Source organism: Pelecanus crispus, chromosome 4 (genome assembly GCF_030463565.1).
Source record: "Pelecanus crispus isolate bPelCri1 chromosome 4, bPelCri1.pri, whole genome shotgun sequence".
Classification (NCBI taxonomy): Eukaryota; Metazoa; Chordata; class Aves; order Pelecaniformes; family Pelecanidae; genus Pelecanus; species Pelecanus crispus.
Genome location: NC_134646.1, coordinates 51,083,010 through 51,100,462, shown reverse-complemented (window position 1 = coordinate 51,100,462; position 17,453 = coordinate 51,083,010).

Sequence of the window (17,453 nt, the reverse complement as noted above, 5' to 3'; positions counted from 1 at the left end):
AGTATTCACATTATATTCCTTATTTCATTGAATAACAAATTCATTAGTTTAATCGTGGGAAGTCGTTAAACTATCAACTTAAATCACTCATCCGTATGAAGTTACTTTTAAATGCTAGTTTAAGGAATGCACATAAATTATGGCAGAAGTGTTCACTTGGATCAAGTCAAATGATATTGAATGGGAAAGCTAATGCAATGCAGCGGCTATTCAGGTTCAATAAGAGACAAGCAAACAACATAGGCACAAAAGACATTGTTGGGTACAACTCATTTTTTCCTGCAATGTACACATCCAGGGTATCTTCTCCAAGGGTTTGACAATTATGGAGATTTTTTTGCTTTTAGCATACTTTTTTACTTCTTGTGTGAGCAATCATGTTTGTATCCCATACACAGACCAAAGCAGAATCCTTTGGAAGGAGAGTGGAAGACATGCTCGTTTGCCAAGGGGCAACTGAGCATGCTTAAGGGAAAGAAAGTTCAGGACACTGCAGGGTATACAGCTGGATCAGAGAGGCCCTGCAGCCATTCAGTGCTGCCTCACCAGGAGCAGTAAACCTTTCTAGCACCCACAAGTGTGGTGGGGAATGCATGCAGTAATCTTTGGCAAGGCCCTGAGACATGCTGAAAAGAGACCCCGGCCATCACCTCTATTCACTATTAACCTTGTTGTGCTCTAACAAACCCTTCTGCAACCACAGATCATCAAGAGGGATGAAACTACATGTTCTTAACTTCAAAGCATAGCACCTTTAAGTTAGTCCACTTCAGAAAATCATCATAGCAAGTCTTATGCTGTAAATGACTTCACAACTAAAGAAAATATAGCCCATTAGCTTGTTAAAATGTGGAAGTTTTTTCCTCTGCATCTAAGACACTGCTTGAACATTTCAATATTCTTGGTATTTTTGACTTTAGACTGTCTAGAAAGATGCTTTCACAGAGGTTATGAGATCACATTTGCCTGCAGATGACAGAGCCATATAACAGAATCAACTTCTTTGCAGTTTGTACAGTGTTTTGCAGATTTTTTTTTTTTTTGGACTACAGTAAGTGGGGCTGGTTTGTTTTTTTTTTTAAAAAAAAAACAGATCTACAGATGCACATACACAAGAATAATTTTCAGCAGGCCTAAGTACAAATATGATAAGTGAAGATAGGAGAACAGTGACATTCCAACTAATAATTCAGAGTGGAAGCATAGCCTAACCTCATGACCAACAGCTGCTTAAAAAGCCAGGCTGTTCAAAGGAAAAAGTCTAAACACAAGATATATCATTCCACCAGCAGCTTGGAAGGAAAACATGATTATACAAAAGTTTGAGTAATTTTTTTATGAAGTTACATAATTTTATATGCTGTATAACACAGGAAACTAATCTCTGCAGTCAATCATAACAAGAAAGAGTCCTTAGTGCATACCCAGTCAGTGCATTTCTAGACATTCAAAGCTTTGTCTATTTGGAAGCAGACACACTGCATGAGAAACTGATTTTAGGGGAGGGAAATTTAAAGGTGGTGTTTGGAAAAATATAACCTTTGCAGAAGCCAAAAGCCCATCGTATGGGTTAGAAAGAAGTAGTCAAAGATCACTGCTTGAATGGATTTTGTCAGGATCAAGGCAATAATCTAACAGTACATACCTCCAATGCCATCCACTTACAGCACTGCACAAATAAGGTTTCAGAAAATAACATCTGGAAGAGGCATTTAGTACAAAACTACCAGCCCTTACACGAAACCCACATTGTCTAGGAAGTAATAGGCAAATGCATGGCAAAATTAGGACAAAGTGACTGCTTATAAGTCTGTATAAACTCATTTTACATCTGTACTTACCCACAAGCTTTGATTTAAGGTTGCGGTATTTAAAGTTGGCAAGGCCATGATGTATTTTTCTGATTTTCATAGTCTCAGCCAAACCCAAGCCATTTTGCCAATGAAGCCTAATGTAAATTCAAAGAAAAACAGAGGTTTTCAGTAGAAGCACTTAAGGCTAATCCTGACAAACCAACATGTTGCAAGGGAAGTGCAAAAATCCTGCACCTGAGGAGGAATAATTTATCCTATGTACCTAAACACACAGGGGTCCATTTAGATGGAAGGTGGCATGACAGGGGAAAACCTGTAGGTCCTAGTGGAAAACAAGTTGAACACAAGGCAGAAATGCACCTGTTCAGCAAAAAAGCCAACATCTTGGGCTGCATTAGCCAGCAGGCTGATGGAGGCAGTTCTCAGCACTGCTGAGACCACATCTGGACTGCTGTGTACAATTCTGGGCTCCCTGGGTACAAGACAGACATAGACATACCAAAGCAAGACCAGTGAAAGTGATTAAGGGATTGGAGTGTTTTTCATATGAGAGGCTGAAAGCACTATGATTGTTCAGCCCGGAGAAGAGAACAATCAGGGAGGATCTCTGTGTGTATAAGTATCTGATGGGAGGGTGTAAAGAGTCCAAGCCAGACTCTTCTCAGTGGTACCCCGTAAAAGGATGATGCAATGGGCACAAACTGTAATACTAGAAATTGTTTAAACAAAAGTTTTTACTCTAAGGGTGATGAAACACTCAAACAGGCTGCTCAGAGAGGTTGTAAGTCTCCATCCTTGGGGATATTCAAAACCAGACCGGCCATGACCTGTATCGACCTGCTCTAGGTGACTCTGCTTTGGGCAGGGGGTTGACTAAGCATCCAGAGGTCCTTTCCTCAGTCCTCAACTATTCTATGATTCTACAAAGAATCAATGAGACTTCATATCATCCATTGCAAAGAGCTCAGGCCAACTACCTTCTTTTTAATGGGTTTTCACTTGGTCACATCTCTGTCTGATTAAAGGAAAGCACCAAATGTACCACTTGCAGTGAAAGCCAATTTCAGGCTTCCTTTTACATTATACAGCATTGTGTATGATACTGGAAAACATTAACTGATAATATTGTTAGAGAGCCATGAGCCTTAACTGCAGATCTCTACACAGTGCTAATGGGAAGGTGAAACACCCTATGTCAACAAGCATGCATTTAAGCAGAGTTAGTGTAGACTGAACAATACTGCAGCAGACTAAAAGGAATTGGTGCAGACAGGCAGGTTATCTCCATATACTCAAACTTTAGACTTTAAATGCCGTTGGTCATATTCTAGCAGGAACAAGGTATAATGGTTCTTTTTAAATCAAGGGTGAACATCTGCTCCAAAGGAGACTGACATTTTGCTGTAACCCATTTGCATTGTGCTGTTCTGGTGGCCTGTAGTGGAAAACTAAATACTCCTTTCAGTGCCTGTCAGTAGGTAAGAATCAGAAACATGACCTAGAATACAGCATTCTCTGCTTCACAGAGCTCTAAATGGACCAGAAGAGGGAATAAGTTACGTAGTGCTGGAGTTTCATTAGCCAAAGATGTTAAGAGGTGCTGAAATGAGAGTTTCTGCTGTCTGTTCTGTTAGAAGTGCTGGGGCCAAGATTACTTTGCCTAGAACATCTTCTGTTCAGTTGGACATTGCTGTGAGTACAAGTGCCTGACCTCATTAACATTCTTTGCCTTATAGTATCCATCATGTTGAAGTCTTCAATCTTATCAATAAAGAAATTCAAAGTATTTAAATGTTTAAGAACATACAAGTTAATATCACTAAGAGAAAATAACTGCTGTCATTTTCTTGCTTTAAATGCTTCTGTACTGGAAAAAGGTGAGAGTGCAAGAAGGTTTCCTCCACCGTCATTTTTCTCATTGTCTTAGCTTTCAACTAAAATACAGGGAAAATGATACTATACATAGCAAACCCAATAAAATCAGTATATGTAAATCAACACTGTAGAATTAGAAGACTCGGATTTTTATTACTTTTATGTAGGTAAAAATAGAAAATTAGAAATTTCTTTGGTTGCAAATATATTGAAGTAAATTATGAGCAATACCTTTAATTTGACACTCTTCTCAATATACTCATTATATATCCTGAATGATGCACATATGGGGAAAGTAGGATATGATCATGTGACTGAATGAAGTTCTCTATATTGACAAAGCCAAAAACTTTAGACACCTGATTTTTCAGTGGAAGTAACCATGTTTACTATAAACTCTTCCTTATTTCCAAATGCTTTTATCACTTTCTTCAGAAGGAATAAATTAACTCATTCACAGGCAACCATAATATGGTGCCTTCTTTGTCAGGGCAATTTTTTAACTGACAAGTCTGTCACACAGGACTAAGCAGCCAACACGAGCATGAGAAATCTGACATCTGTTTTCTCTTCAGTCCTAGAGCTGGGACATCTCCTGTTCCATCTTTTCTGAGCTGATATTAGCTACTGACACTGTATGCTGGACCTGGGAATAAAAATACAGGAAACAGAGCCTTCCTTGGGGCCCTGGTGATCTAGAACTTCATGGCTGCTCCAGCAAATGAAAAACCTCATTTCAAATGACTGGCAGTATTGACCAGGCTGGCAATACTTACTGAGCAGAGGAAAACTAAAACCATTTCATTTATTCAGCATCTAAAGCCTGTTGTAAGCAATGATATGACAGCCACTCAAGAGAAGAATCCTTTACAATAAAACCTGAAAATAGGGTGGTAACAGGTCCCTACCCAATATCTTATTGTATTGTAAAGGCTCCACACAGCCCTATTGAAATCAATGGAAGTTATGCCTATTTGCATCAGCAAAGGATCTGGCTGCAACTATTTAGTGATCAACAGCAGTTCAAGTATATTCTAAAGAACCTGTTTGTTTTGCATTCTCCTGACTTTGAAAACTGTTCAGTTCATGTATAAAAACTTGCATTGTTTTGGAACACAGATCTACTTGCAAGAGGTGACTCATTCTTTTGCTGGGGACAGCATTAAAAGTAAAGCAAACTCAACTTAAGTGAGAAAGGAAATAACAAATACACTGGCAGACAGGACTAAAAGGCTCACTGGTGTCACACTGTTAAGTCCTAGAAAATTACTCTATCATTCTGCTGCCTGAGCCTAACATTCTTTCCTTTCTTCTTAATCTCACTTTCTGGCCATTATCCAGCTTACTTGATTCACCTCTCAACTTGTAGCCTCTGTCGATCTTTAGAAAAATAAGCCCTTTGGATTTTTTTTCCTTTCTTCTTGTTGCCAAGGATTCTGTTTAAAAAGCATGCTTGCTTGACTTTCAGGAATTTGCACCAATATAGAATAGCAATGAGTTACCGCATGTTCAAGAAATGCGCACACTTCCAAGCACAAGAACAAACTGATGACCAATAATGCAGTGATGGTGTTATGGTGCACATATTGCACCATTTACTTTTTATTTGCAAGAAGGTTCACAAATATTTAGTTGTACTGGTTTAAAACCAACCAAGATCCTAATAAGCCTGACAAATGTTTCAGTATGTGTTATCAAGTACAATATTACAAGCCAGGTGGATATGAAAAGTATGTCTGGAAAATTGACAAAATTTTGCTGAAGAACAGTACTGCAGAGGATTTCAGAAGAAGTAATTTTTCATGCTAATCCTCACAGTAACTGGGGATGTTGTCAAACATTAACCCTCAAGGTCAAGTCTATATTTCATATTCCAAAACTTCTCATTAAGCACAAGCATAAATCAGACTTTCAGTCTTTTGGGGGAAGGGGGTCTAAACCAGAAGAAATGGAGAGGGAAGCAGCCTTCCTTCAATTTTTGCATCACCCAGGACAGCAACCTGTGCCTTCCACAAAGGAGGATGATCCCATGCACCATACTTGGCTAGGGTTTCTTCCCATGTCTTCTCCTGTAACTATTCTTCCTTGTACAAAACACCCCAGCCGCCCCATATTTTTAATACAGGCCTCCATACCATGAGGAAAAATGCTGTTGCAAGGTACCAGATGAAGTTTGCTTTTCAGTGCACTGTTTCCCCAGTCACTCCAATATGTGAACAATGTCACCCAGACTAAATTTCACTACCATCTCTGTGGCTTAGTGCTCCCTACTGTCTGGCTTTCAGTCTCTAGATATGTCCAACAGAACATGCTAGGCTCATGGATTTAGGTGAAAGGCAGTGGCAGCTTCCTTGGCCTTAAAGCTTCTTCTCATCTTCATTAGTGTAACAATTCTTTCCCTGGCATCTATCTTTTTGTAATCCTGATTAAGAATAACGCTTCTAGTTTATGGCCCAATTCAGACACCGATACTCAAACAGTTTTCTATTGGGTTAGAAACAGATTAAAGATATTGTTCAGAATAACACTCTAGTCTAAGCAGGAAATTGTTCATGTTAGTTATTTCACTGTCAGGTGCATATAAACTCCCTACCCCAAGAAGACTGTGTAGGTACATTCCCATATTGTGAACACAGTTTTAATGTGGTGAGAGTTCCATCAGAGCACCCACTTTCCTGCTAAGTATGCCATTTATGGAGATCAGAGTCATGTACCTCAGTTTGTCTCCCATCATGACGTAAACTACGAGGTAGGTACAGTAGACATAATTCTTTTCAGAAGCAATTCACTTACTGCACAGATCACAAAACTCTCACCAATTTCCTTTTAGTCTGAGGCAGGAAGAAAAGACCAACACTTTCTCAAAATGGCAGTTGAAAATAAGCATCTACGATCAGAATATTGATCTGGCCCGTGGCTCATTCTTTTGCCAGGCCAAGAAATTCTTGGATAGTCAAAAGCAGGATGCAGGCCAGGTGAATTGCCCTGGCAGTCTGAGATATGGCCTACAGACTATTACATCACTATATTTATGCAAGTGTAATGTTAGGCAGAGAGTGCAAGCAAAAATCTGTGCATAGATAAAGCCTGGTAAAAGCTAACAAGATCTTTCACTTTTTGCTGTACTCAGAGCTTTCATATTTTTCCATTACCCAAACTATTTCGTACTGAAATCTGGAGTACTGTAAAGCTGATGAACAGGCTTTTGCTGTCCATTACTCTTAAGGCATTTCATTTTTTCCTTCTAAAATAGCATCTACCAAACTAAAAGTGTTGTGCGAAAAAGTCAAGAAAATACTTTCCTATCCAAAACATACGAACGTAAAGTTACAGAACTGTCATATTACCCCTGCTACTTCTGTCTTTGAAGATGATTACATTTCATTCAGAACTTCAGAGTGCTTGATGTCAGATCAAATCTTGCCCAAGAAGGGTTTCATGGAAACAGATTGCTTATGCATAAACATATACATTACAGGGTATCTCACCCTACCAGAACTTTACATACTTGCTCTAAGTCTCAGGATATTCAACTACATCCAGAAGCAAGTCTTAAGAACAATTTTATTTAGTGAAATTAATCTCAGTTCTCATTGGGTATATGACTTGACTTTAAAAATAAGACAAAACACTTTGAAAAAGTCAAAACAGCTTTGAAGCAACACATTGTGAACAACACTTAATCTGGTTTTGTTCTGTGCCAACAATCATTCTGGAAAATATTTTTGAGGATAATATGCCCAGCTGTGTATTAGATAATAATTTAAGATATTGTTCTCAAATGATATTGTGAGTCATGCCTAAGGACATACTTCACAGAATTGAAAGAGTCAAATACGGAAGCCCCACTAGGTTTTCTGAAGAAAGCAAATGAAGCTGCTAAATTGAGTCAAGATGGACAAAAGGTAAAACTATAATGTACCTCATCACAAAAAAAAAAAGAACTAAAAATGTCTTATTATTCTTTAGTGGGACATTTGTGAGCCAACATTCAAGATTAATCCATCATCAGTAGAAAGGTTTTACTTAGACAAGCACTTATAGCAAAGTCACCTTTATCTTTCATGGTGAGAAGGTCAATTGTCTTCAAATACATCACCACCACTCACTCATGTTATTAGTCTAAAAATTCCTGAACCTTGTTGCCAATTACCACATTTTTAGATAAACCTCAGGAAAATACAGCACTCCAACTCTTAAGCAAACATTATGTCTGTTTTAGAGTTTACCCTGTCTTTCAAAGGCAAGATACAACTAAAGGAGTCCTGGTAAAGAAAAGGGACAGCAACATAAAGGTTAAATCAGGGTGTGCTTTACTCACCTTTTTCCCCTTGTGAAACTTTGGAATCTCTCCTATTACTGCTCACACTAGATGGCAGTTACTAGCAAAGGCAAGAAAAGTAATCTGGAATTCTAGGCAAAGGGTCCATTGCTTTCTAAACACGTAACTAAATACAGTCTACAGATTTTATCTGTAATTATAGCACATCACTGCATCCTTCCTTTCTGTTATGAAACTTAGACAAAAAATATTATTTCATTGCAATGTAAAGATTTTTAGTCAAGCACGAACACTTGTGATATGAACACCAAATTTAGTCTCTCACTTGTTGATTCTATTGGCTCCTGAAATCCTGTGTATAAGGACTGTACCCACTGAAAGGCCATGCTAGCAAAAACTTTGTCACAGTGCAATACAGTCAGTCATTGCTCTTTAGGTGAGCCACTAATTGTGGTACAAAAAGGTCAAGCTTGAAAGTAATACATGATCTGTTTGAGGGCAATCATGCTTTTCATCCTAATGCTGCTAAAAGATTAAGCAGGACAGAACACAGGAGACCTTTCAGTTAAAACAGAAGATGCCCAAATGCAGCTTTCTATGGAAGCTATATTACCGCATATGTAAAGAATCTCAGAGTCTACATTACCCAACTTGGAAAGGATTCTTTTAATCTTATTTGGTATCAGCAAAACCAAAACAGCTTCAGAGAAAGACAACACAGAACCTACTTTCATAGAAAGCAAGTGGTAGCACAAGAAAAATAAGAAAATGTGCTGCTTTGAGAGGAAAGACACCTTTAAAAGATGGCATAGATTTCTAAATTGCCTCAAAGAACCTTAAAAGCTGCCATCTGCACCTTATGCTTCATCCTAGCCACAGTAAAAAGGTAAAAGCTCCTACATTTTTGTGCTGGGGCAGGGAGAAGGGGTATTTGTTGCCACTCATTGATTGCTATTTAGGAACAGATTAAGAAGGCATTTGGGCATCTCCAGCACTACACATTTACCTCACTTCTGAACTGTTCACCAAGACAGGACTGCTGATGGCAACAATATCTCCTTTTCATAAGCTCCTCTTTGCTGTGGTTCCAACTGAGTCATTCACAGACTGCTGTCTTCCTAACAGGCAAGGGTAGACCCTCAACAGCTGGCTCACAGCTTTCTACCTTGCTCCATGAAACTCTTAAGAGTATAATGAAGGCAACAGATTGTTCACTCTGCTCCTTATCAGATATAAAACTCTGGATGAGGAAAACAATCTGTTCCCATAAGAAAAGTTCTCAGTTAAACAAAACCATTGCATGTCTTCCTACTGATTGCTGTATCATGAACTGTATCTGCAGCCACTAAAATTGCCTGAGTCGATGTGAGTGTAGGTGTACTCACAGGCCTACTGTATGAGCAAAATTACCATAGCAATTACAGCTCCCAGAAGTACTACCTTAAGGCGTTTAAAGATAAACCTGGTTTTGGTTGAACAGATTTAGCAGTGCATGCCAACATCACAGCAGTCCAGAGCACACAACACCAGGCAGAATCAAGCTTAGAACCTCACAGGACAGCTCTCTCCATCAATGAACTGGGTCAGTATCTACAATTCAGAATCTAGATCTACAAACCCAACATAGCTGAGTAACAGCATAGCTGAGAGAAGTCTTCAAAAATAGTACTGTTAAGACAAGAACACTGAAACTCATTTCTTAAAAATCAGTGATTGTAACAGTAGTCAGATCACATCCTTCCTTGTTGCTGCAGCATACTTTTGTAATTATGTCTAAGAGAATTCTAAACAGCCATGAAAAATAACTTAATGTAGAACAATATTATCTTTTAAGGTAACTGTTATAACAGCATACACAGTATCTTTCAAAAGCAATAAATCCATGCAATTATGAATTGCAGCTTTCAGCATAAAGATACTTTGTAACATTCCTCCAGTGTTACTACTTTTAGTAGGTTTTCAGAAGGATGAGCCTATAACTTACACCTCAAGTAAAGAGGATTTAGGTGTTAAAGTACAACACTTGCTTTTCAGAAGTCCCCTTCTCTTCATTTCAACTTTTGCCCATCACCTCTTTCCTCTGCAGTAAAGAAAAATTTGGACATTAATCAGTCACCTTTGCCCTGACTGCGAATATCCCAAGTATAACAGTGTGCTTGGCACAGCGGGCAATATTTGGAATGAAAGTAGTTTCATACCAATCAAGTTAAATTATAACCCGGACTAACCTCAATCCAAATTCTAAGAAGACTACCAGCATTAGACAGAACAAAGTCAGGGATTCCTAAACTGGGATTTACAGCCAGCCATAGTAGACCAGTAGAGCCTTCCAGGTACCACAGGGACTCGCAGCTTCAGAGAAACAGCTTGCAAAAGCCTAACTGCTCAAGTTCATCTTCCTGGTTCCATCTGGATGTGGCACAAAGGCAAGAGCAAACAGAAATCCCTGCCGAGCTGAAGAGACTGGAAACAGGTATGTGCTGAGAGGGGATACGAGATGGCTGGGCAATGTGGAGCTTGTGCCTCTGCTAGGCAGTAATCAAGTAGAGAGAGATGGGAAAGAAACAACAAATCAAAGTGTAATAGTCCTAAAAACAGGTGTTCTAAAGCAGGCAGTCAGAAGAGAATAGTCAGAGCAGAAGCTAAAGCCTGAGGTGGGCTCCAGTAGCTTGCTGTGAACTTGTTTTAAAGAGGGGCTCAAGTGGGTGGAAGGCTCCAGAGAAAGCTGCCTCCAGTCTAAGAGGCAGCTAAGAAAAGCAGCACTGAAAAAGCACATAGAGGATAAGATAATATGGGATGTTAACCATTGCTAAGGTTGTTGCTTACTTTACTTCTCCCTGTAAATAAACCCAAAATGTGGGAAAGGTAGGCGGGAAGTTAACTACCCCTTAGTAAGAAGGTCAAGCACAGAAGTGCAAGTCATCCCTCCTGCAGCTTATGCCACAATTGTATGCACCTGCCACTCACAGGCAAGGGTCCATCCACCACCCATCCCCACTTGCTGGAATCTTTTTCCAAGATGACCCCCTCAAACATAAATCACTGCACTCATCACACTCCTGCTGCCTATAAGGCCCCCACAGCAAGTGGAAGTTGGGCAAAGCCAGTGAGCACTCCAGGACAAGGCTTTCTCCTTACCCCACAGAACACGCCTTTTTGCATAGCTACCAGCCTGCCCAAATAGGTTTCTCTTTGTTCATGATGCCACCACCACAGCAAGATCTTGCCCCCCATATCTTACAATCCCCTGCCATCTCTAGACAAGGGTCCTCCCAACACATCCCCACCCCCTCCTTGAGGATGCTATCCCCACCTGAGGGCACCTTTTCATAGGACTACAAGCCTGCTCAAACAGAAAGCATTCAAGCTTACAAACGTGGTTGCTACCACACCATGGCTACAGCTAGTGGAAGCTGTGCACTGGCATCCACACCTGGACAAGGATCTCCCCCAATGATTCCCTTCCCAGAAAAAATTCAAACACTAACGGACATGAGACACTTTGCTTGTGAACACCACTGACAGTGAATGCTCTGGATTCCCTCCTCTCCCTCAGAGATCTGTTCCTGGGGAAAGATTTGACCCTTGACAGGGGGTCCCCTGTTGAGAGTATGAGCTCCCATAAACACCACTCCCTTTGCTCCTCAGTGCCAGTGCTGCCACACATTTCTGCCACCTATGTCAACCTCACAGAACATGGAAGCTCTATGTAGGGTTCTGCCCCTCCTAGGGGTGCCTACCCCCCAACCAAAGGGCTTCTTTTCACAAGATTACAAATATGAGTCACTTAGCTCATGGGTAAGTACTCCCCACATAGCAGGTCCTGTCTTGGAAGGCAAGCCCACCCAAATGTGAGGCACTCAGCTCACGAATATCATCACTGTATTCTCCTGCCACCCCCACCACCCTCACACCATATGGAAGCTGCACAGATGCATGTGTGAGTCTTACAGAAGGCTGCCCTACCCCCAACAACTCCGTTCTCACAAGACTGCAAGCCTGCCTGAATTACCTCAGCCCATGAACCTGTGCTGCCACAGCACACTTCATCATGCCACCCTGAAAGGCATCTGCTCCTTCTGGGCAAATCTCTACCCCCCCTTCCACCTGCCCAATCCCTTTTCCAGAGACTGCAAGCCCAACCAAATGCCTCTCATACAAGGCACTTTGCTAGTAAACACCATCACCACTGCACATTCCTGCCAGCTCTGCTGCCCTCACAGACCACGTAAACCTCACACAGGCATCTGCCCCTCCTTGGGGAGGCTAATCTTTTCTGCAGTGGACACTTTCACAATACAAGCCCATGCAAACACTAGTTCACAACCATCATTGCAGCCAAAGTCCTGCCACTTCCACAAATGGCAGCAGCACACAGGCTTCTGCCCCACACCCCAGCTAAGGCTCCAACCCCTGGGACAGGTCCCTTCTGCTGACATGAGACCACCCAAACATGAGATATTCGGCCTGCAAATGCAATTGCATGCTCCTTCTGACCCCATCACCTTCACAGCTCATGGAAGCCACACAGGCATCTGCCATTCCTAGGCAAGGCTTTCCCCATCCCCCAAGCAGTTCCTATCTTGGGAGACTAAGCCCATCCAAGCACCTCTCAAACTTGAGGAACTTCACTTAGAAACACCATCATACCCTCTGCTCCACACCACCCCCCTGCCAATGGAAGGCATATGCCAGTGTGCACCCTTCCTGTGCAAAGCCTACCCATCATCCTCCAGCGGGTACTTTCTCCACAATCCCACAAGTCTGCTTCAAACAGGAGAGAGACACTTAGCCTTTGAACACTACTGCAGCCTCGCTCCTACTGGTCCCACAGCAACTGGAAACCGCTCACAAGCACATGCGGCTCTTGGGCAAGGCTGCACTCCTCACTAGCAGTTCATTTCTCACAAGAGTGCAAGCCTGCCCAAAAACTAGTCCCTTACCTCATGAATACCACCACACACTCTTTCCGCCTGTGACACCCACACAAGCACCTGTCAATCCTTAGGAAGGATCCTCCCCAACCCCCACTGCACATCACTTTTCCCTGTGAGTTCCCCTCAAAGACAAGGCATTTAAGCTCATAAAGATCATTGCCACCACACACTCCTCCTGTTCATGTCATCTTCACAGCATACAAAAGCTGCACACAGGCACTGTCCCTCTCTCGGGAGGCTACACCCTACCCAGGGGGCTTCCTTTTAAAAAGGCTATCAGCCCTTTTGGACAAAAGGGATTTAGACACTCCTGCCACCTCCATATCAAACAAACTGCATATTAGGCACCTGTTTCTGTCCAGCAAGACATTGCTCCCCCACAAGTTCCTTTTCACCAGACTATATGCCCCACCAGATTTGAAGCACTTAATTGAGAATGCCATTGCACAACCCTGCACATTCCACAGCACATGGGAACTGTGCACCACTGCTTGCAGAGATTTCTCCCCCTTTCCCTTCTACAACCCCAACACTCTACAAGTTGCTGTCACTACTGCACACTCCTGCCTCTTGTATCACCCTCACACACCCACCATTCCCGGACAAGGCTCCATTTCTCTATTCCCTTTTCAGATTTCTGTAACTCCACAGTTTACTTCAATTGTGAATGCTCTCACACCCTCCTGCCACCCCCACAGCAAACTTAGGTCACACACAGCTCTCCACCCCAGGTAACACCTTCCACCCTTAGGGTTCCCTTCTCGCATAACACATTCCTACACCAACGCCTCCCAACCAGAGGGCCTTAGCTCAAGAACACAGACTCTGTGTCACACTGTTTCTGCCAGCACCACTCTCAAAGTTGATTACCACTCCTGGAAAAGGCTCCTGTTACCACAGGGCCCTTTTTGTAAGGATCCTAGCTGCCAAGACACCTCCTAAATACACAGCGTACTGTTTGTGAACACCGCTCCCACTACACGCTCCCTCTACCCCACCACCTACACATGGGCACCTCCTGCATGCTGTGAATCTGACCCGCTATAAGGATGGCCTCCCCTCGTACTACCACCCACCTGATCCCTTCCTGTGAGCCCACCTGCAGGCTTCCCAAGCAATCCTGCACCCTCCTGCCAGGACTATAAACTCACACAAATACAACTCTGCCACTTCCCCAGCAAACAGAGGCAGAGTTCTACACACCCACCGAGCCTGGGCATAGCTCCCCTCCACAAGAGGTTCCCTTTTTTGCATTATTACAAGACCTTCTGAAGGTATTTCATTTAGCCAGGCAAGATCCTCACATTCTCCCATCCACCTGCCCTCCCCCTCCCACCCCAGCAAGCAGGATCAGACACAGGTGCCCACCCCACCCACCGCTGCCATGGATAGCTTCTCATAGGGCCACAAGCCCACAGCAATGTCTCCCAAGCCAAGGGCCTTTGCTCATGCACACCACCCCTATTGCATGCTCTTTCTGCCAGCACCACCCTTAAAGTCACCTACCACTTGTATGAAGGCTCCTCATGCCTTGAGGCACTTTCCAGAAAGCCCCGTGCCACTCAGACAGCTGCCATACACAAGGCACTCAGCCTGCAAACAGCATCATATGCTTCCAGCTCTACGTCACACCCTCACTCGTCCCACCATCACCCACAGCCCCGCCCAACAAGCCTCCTTCCTAACAAGCTACAACCCTCAGCAAAGCCACTGAGGGTGGTACTGCGCTCGGCCCCAGGCAGCAGCCCCGCCACCTGCTCCCAGCTCCTTTCCTGTAACAAGTGCCTCCGTGTGGGGCTTGACTCTCCCCCTAAGTTTCGCAGAGGGCGAGCGGGCGGGCACAGCACGCAGACGCACACACAACCGCCATGACTGCCGCCCCCGCAGGAGCAGCCGCACGCGCCCACACCCGCCCTTTCAGGGCCAGCCCTCTGCCCCGCTCCGTCCCGCCTCCACGCCTCTCTTCTCGCGAGATGACGGGCCCAGGTAAATGGCCGTTACGAAGCGCGTGCTGGCGGGTGTCGCTCCATGCTGCTGTTAACCGTCGCTGCAGCCTGCTCCGCCATTATCGGGAAGGGTGTCTGCCCGCCTTCTGGTGAGCTGCCTCACGGCCGCCCGAGCCTCGGGGAGCCTTTGCTGGTGTGTGATATGGTTTTAATTGTGTAGGGTGTTTTATGGGTAGTATAGTATGGCAGTAGAAGGTACAGGAGTCTGTGGTGTTTTTACTTAAAATAGGTTGTTGGGTCCCCCCCCCCCCTTTTTTTTTTCCCCTGTATGAAAGGGGAGGCCAACTATTTCTGGTAAAAAAACGTTTATGGCTGCTGGAAAGTTGTTTCTTAAGCTACTTTAATCTCACATCCATATGACCATAGCTTTGATCTAATTTTAAAACATTATTAAAAAAACGAGACTGTTGACTTAAATAGGTAGGTATTTTTCCTGGGTTTTTTCTCGTATTTGGTCCCCAATCTTAATGCCCGAGTTGCTGAAGACGTCAGGGAGCTGCTTGAATGCAAAATAAGTTATGTAGGACTTTTTTGTTTTTTCTTTCTATGTGTGCAGTTGCAAAGGGATTGTAGTTACAAAAAGCACGAGAAGTGATGCAACTGTCTATTCTCGGCTCTTCTTGGGGTGCTAATGATTAGTTCTTACTGTGTCACACCTCCCCCTTGAAAGCTTTTAATATAGGCCTGAGAACTTCAGAGTGGAATGAGTAGCTCTTTGATGATTGTTACTAAACTGTAGTTTTCCTAGGTATGGATAATAGCTACGAGGAAGCAATCAGGATAGACAGTAAAGGCTTGGTTTGGAGAGTACTTTATCTTACTTCATGGAAAGGTTCCAATACTGCTTTACCTTACAGCTTGTTTCCTCTTGTCAACTATTTGACTTCTTCTTCAACAGTCTATGCCAATGCTGAACCATTGGCTTCTGTTAGAAAGCATTAATTTTGTAACCTTTTATCTTTTTCTTTCTAGTTTGAATCTAGTAGTGATATGAGGAGCTAAGAATATGAGAAACTTAAATATGGAGAAAGATAGCATACAGCTATTGTTTGAGATAAAGAGCCAAACCTATTTCTATAATCTAACTGTATCCTTTACCTTCTGCAAAATGAGGGAGGTGAACCTTTGGTATATTTTAAGGACAGGTGAAATGTTAAACCCTAGCAAAATTGAATTTCTTGGTGAGAACTTAGTGGGTGTTGCTGCAGTGTTAAAATAGAGCACCTGTTCTAGTCTACCATAAAGCAGAACATTTAACTTGGCAGTATTTGTTCCTTGTGGTAGTGAGTTCAACTGTTTGCTGTAATATCCACCCAATCGTTCACCAGTTCCAGAGCACTAATATGGTTTTGAAAGCAAGCTTTCATAGCTAAAAACTGTGGAACTTGTGACTGAAAGGTAGATGTGATTAAAAATGTAACTTTTGCTGTTGGTAAAAGTGAATTCTGTGGTGTGAATGAGGCAAGCTTGTTTCTGCCCAGTTTCTTCTTATTTCCTGATTTTTCAAGTTATGCAGCTGTGTGATTTTTACCTTGGTTTTTTACCACACCTTCCTAATTATGTTTCTGATGAGCTTGAATAGAGTCTTATTTTTCCTCAGAAGGAGAAAAGCCTTTTTGAATGACAAGTTAAATGTATACCATATTAAGTTTTTAATTTGCTTGCCCTGGTAATTTGTCACCTACTTAACTTTCAAATGCTTTATTGAAGTCAATCATTGAGAAATTATTTCTGTTAGTTTTCATTTCAGTGCTGAATTGAATTAGTGATACAAGCTTTGAGCTGAGTTGAGAACATAGTCAAGATGATGTGGGTTTTTTCTTTTTTTAAAAAAAAAAAACAAACAAGTGTGGCTTTTATGCTTACTACTGAGGACAATAACTGCTTCAGCATCTCTTCCAGACTTTTTCCAAGCTTTTTATTGCTTTCATAATATTGGGTTAAAGACAGCAGAGTCAAATAAAATACCACTAACTGGATGCTTACCAAAATACAGTAATCCAAATACTGAAGAAAAAAATATTGCACAGAACAAGACTAGGTTTCACACTAACAAGAACTTACTACAGATAAAATCACTGTAATCTGTCAAGAAATAGTCAAAGTTGTAGTAGGAACTACAGTTGAGTTGACCCTGGATAAAGCGCCTGTAGGCAGAGTTTAGTTTTGCCACTATGAACTAGCTGTATATTCTGTGGCAAATGTGTTTTTAAAACTAGCTGATTATTGCTAGTAAAGTGCTCCTAGTGCCTGTGGCTATTGAATAGTTGAGAGAATGTTTTACATGTTTGTGACGCTTATAACAAAAGCGAGGGGAAACTAACAGACCACTAACTCTTACTGTGGCAAGGTAGTGAAAATGTGAGCTATGCTTGGCTCATGAATTAAGGTAGAAGTTAGTCAACCACGCTGATGTCAGCATAACTCTTCTGCCTAGTGCTGCTGGGCAAGGCAGAAGAAAGATTAGAGCGTAGCCTGCTTGTTATGAAGTAGCTAAATCCTAGTGGAGTGGAGAATGAGCTGGAGTTATTTGCACAAT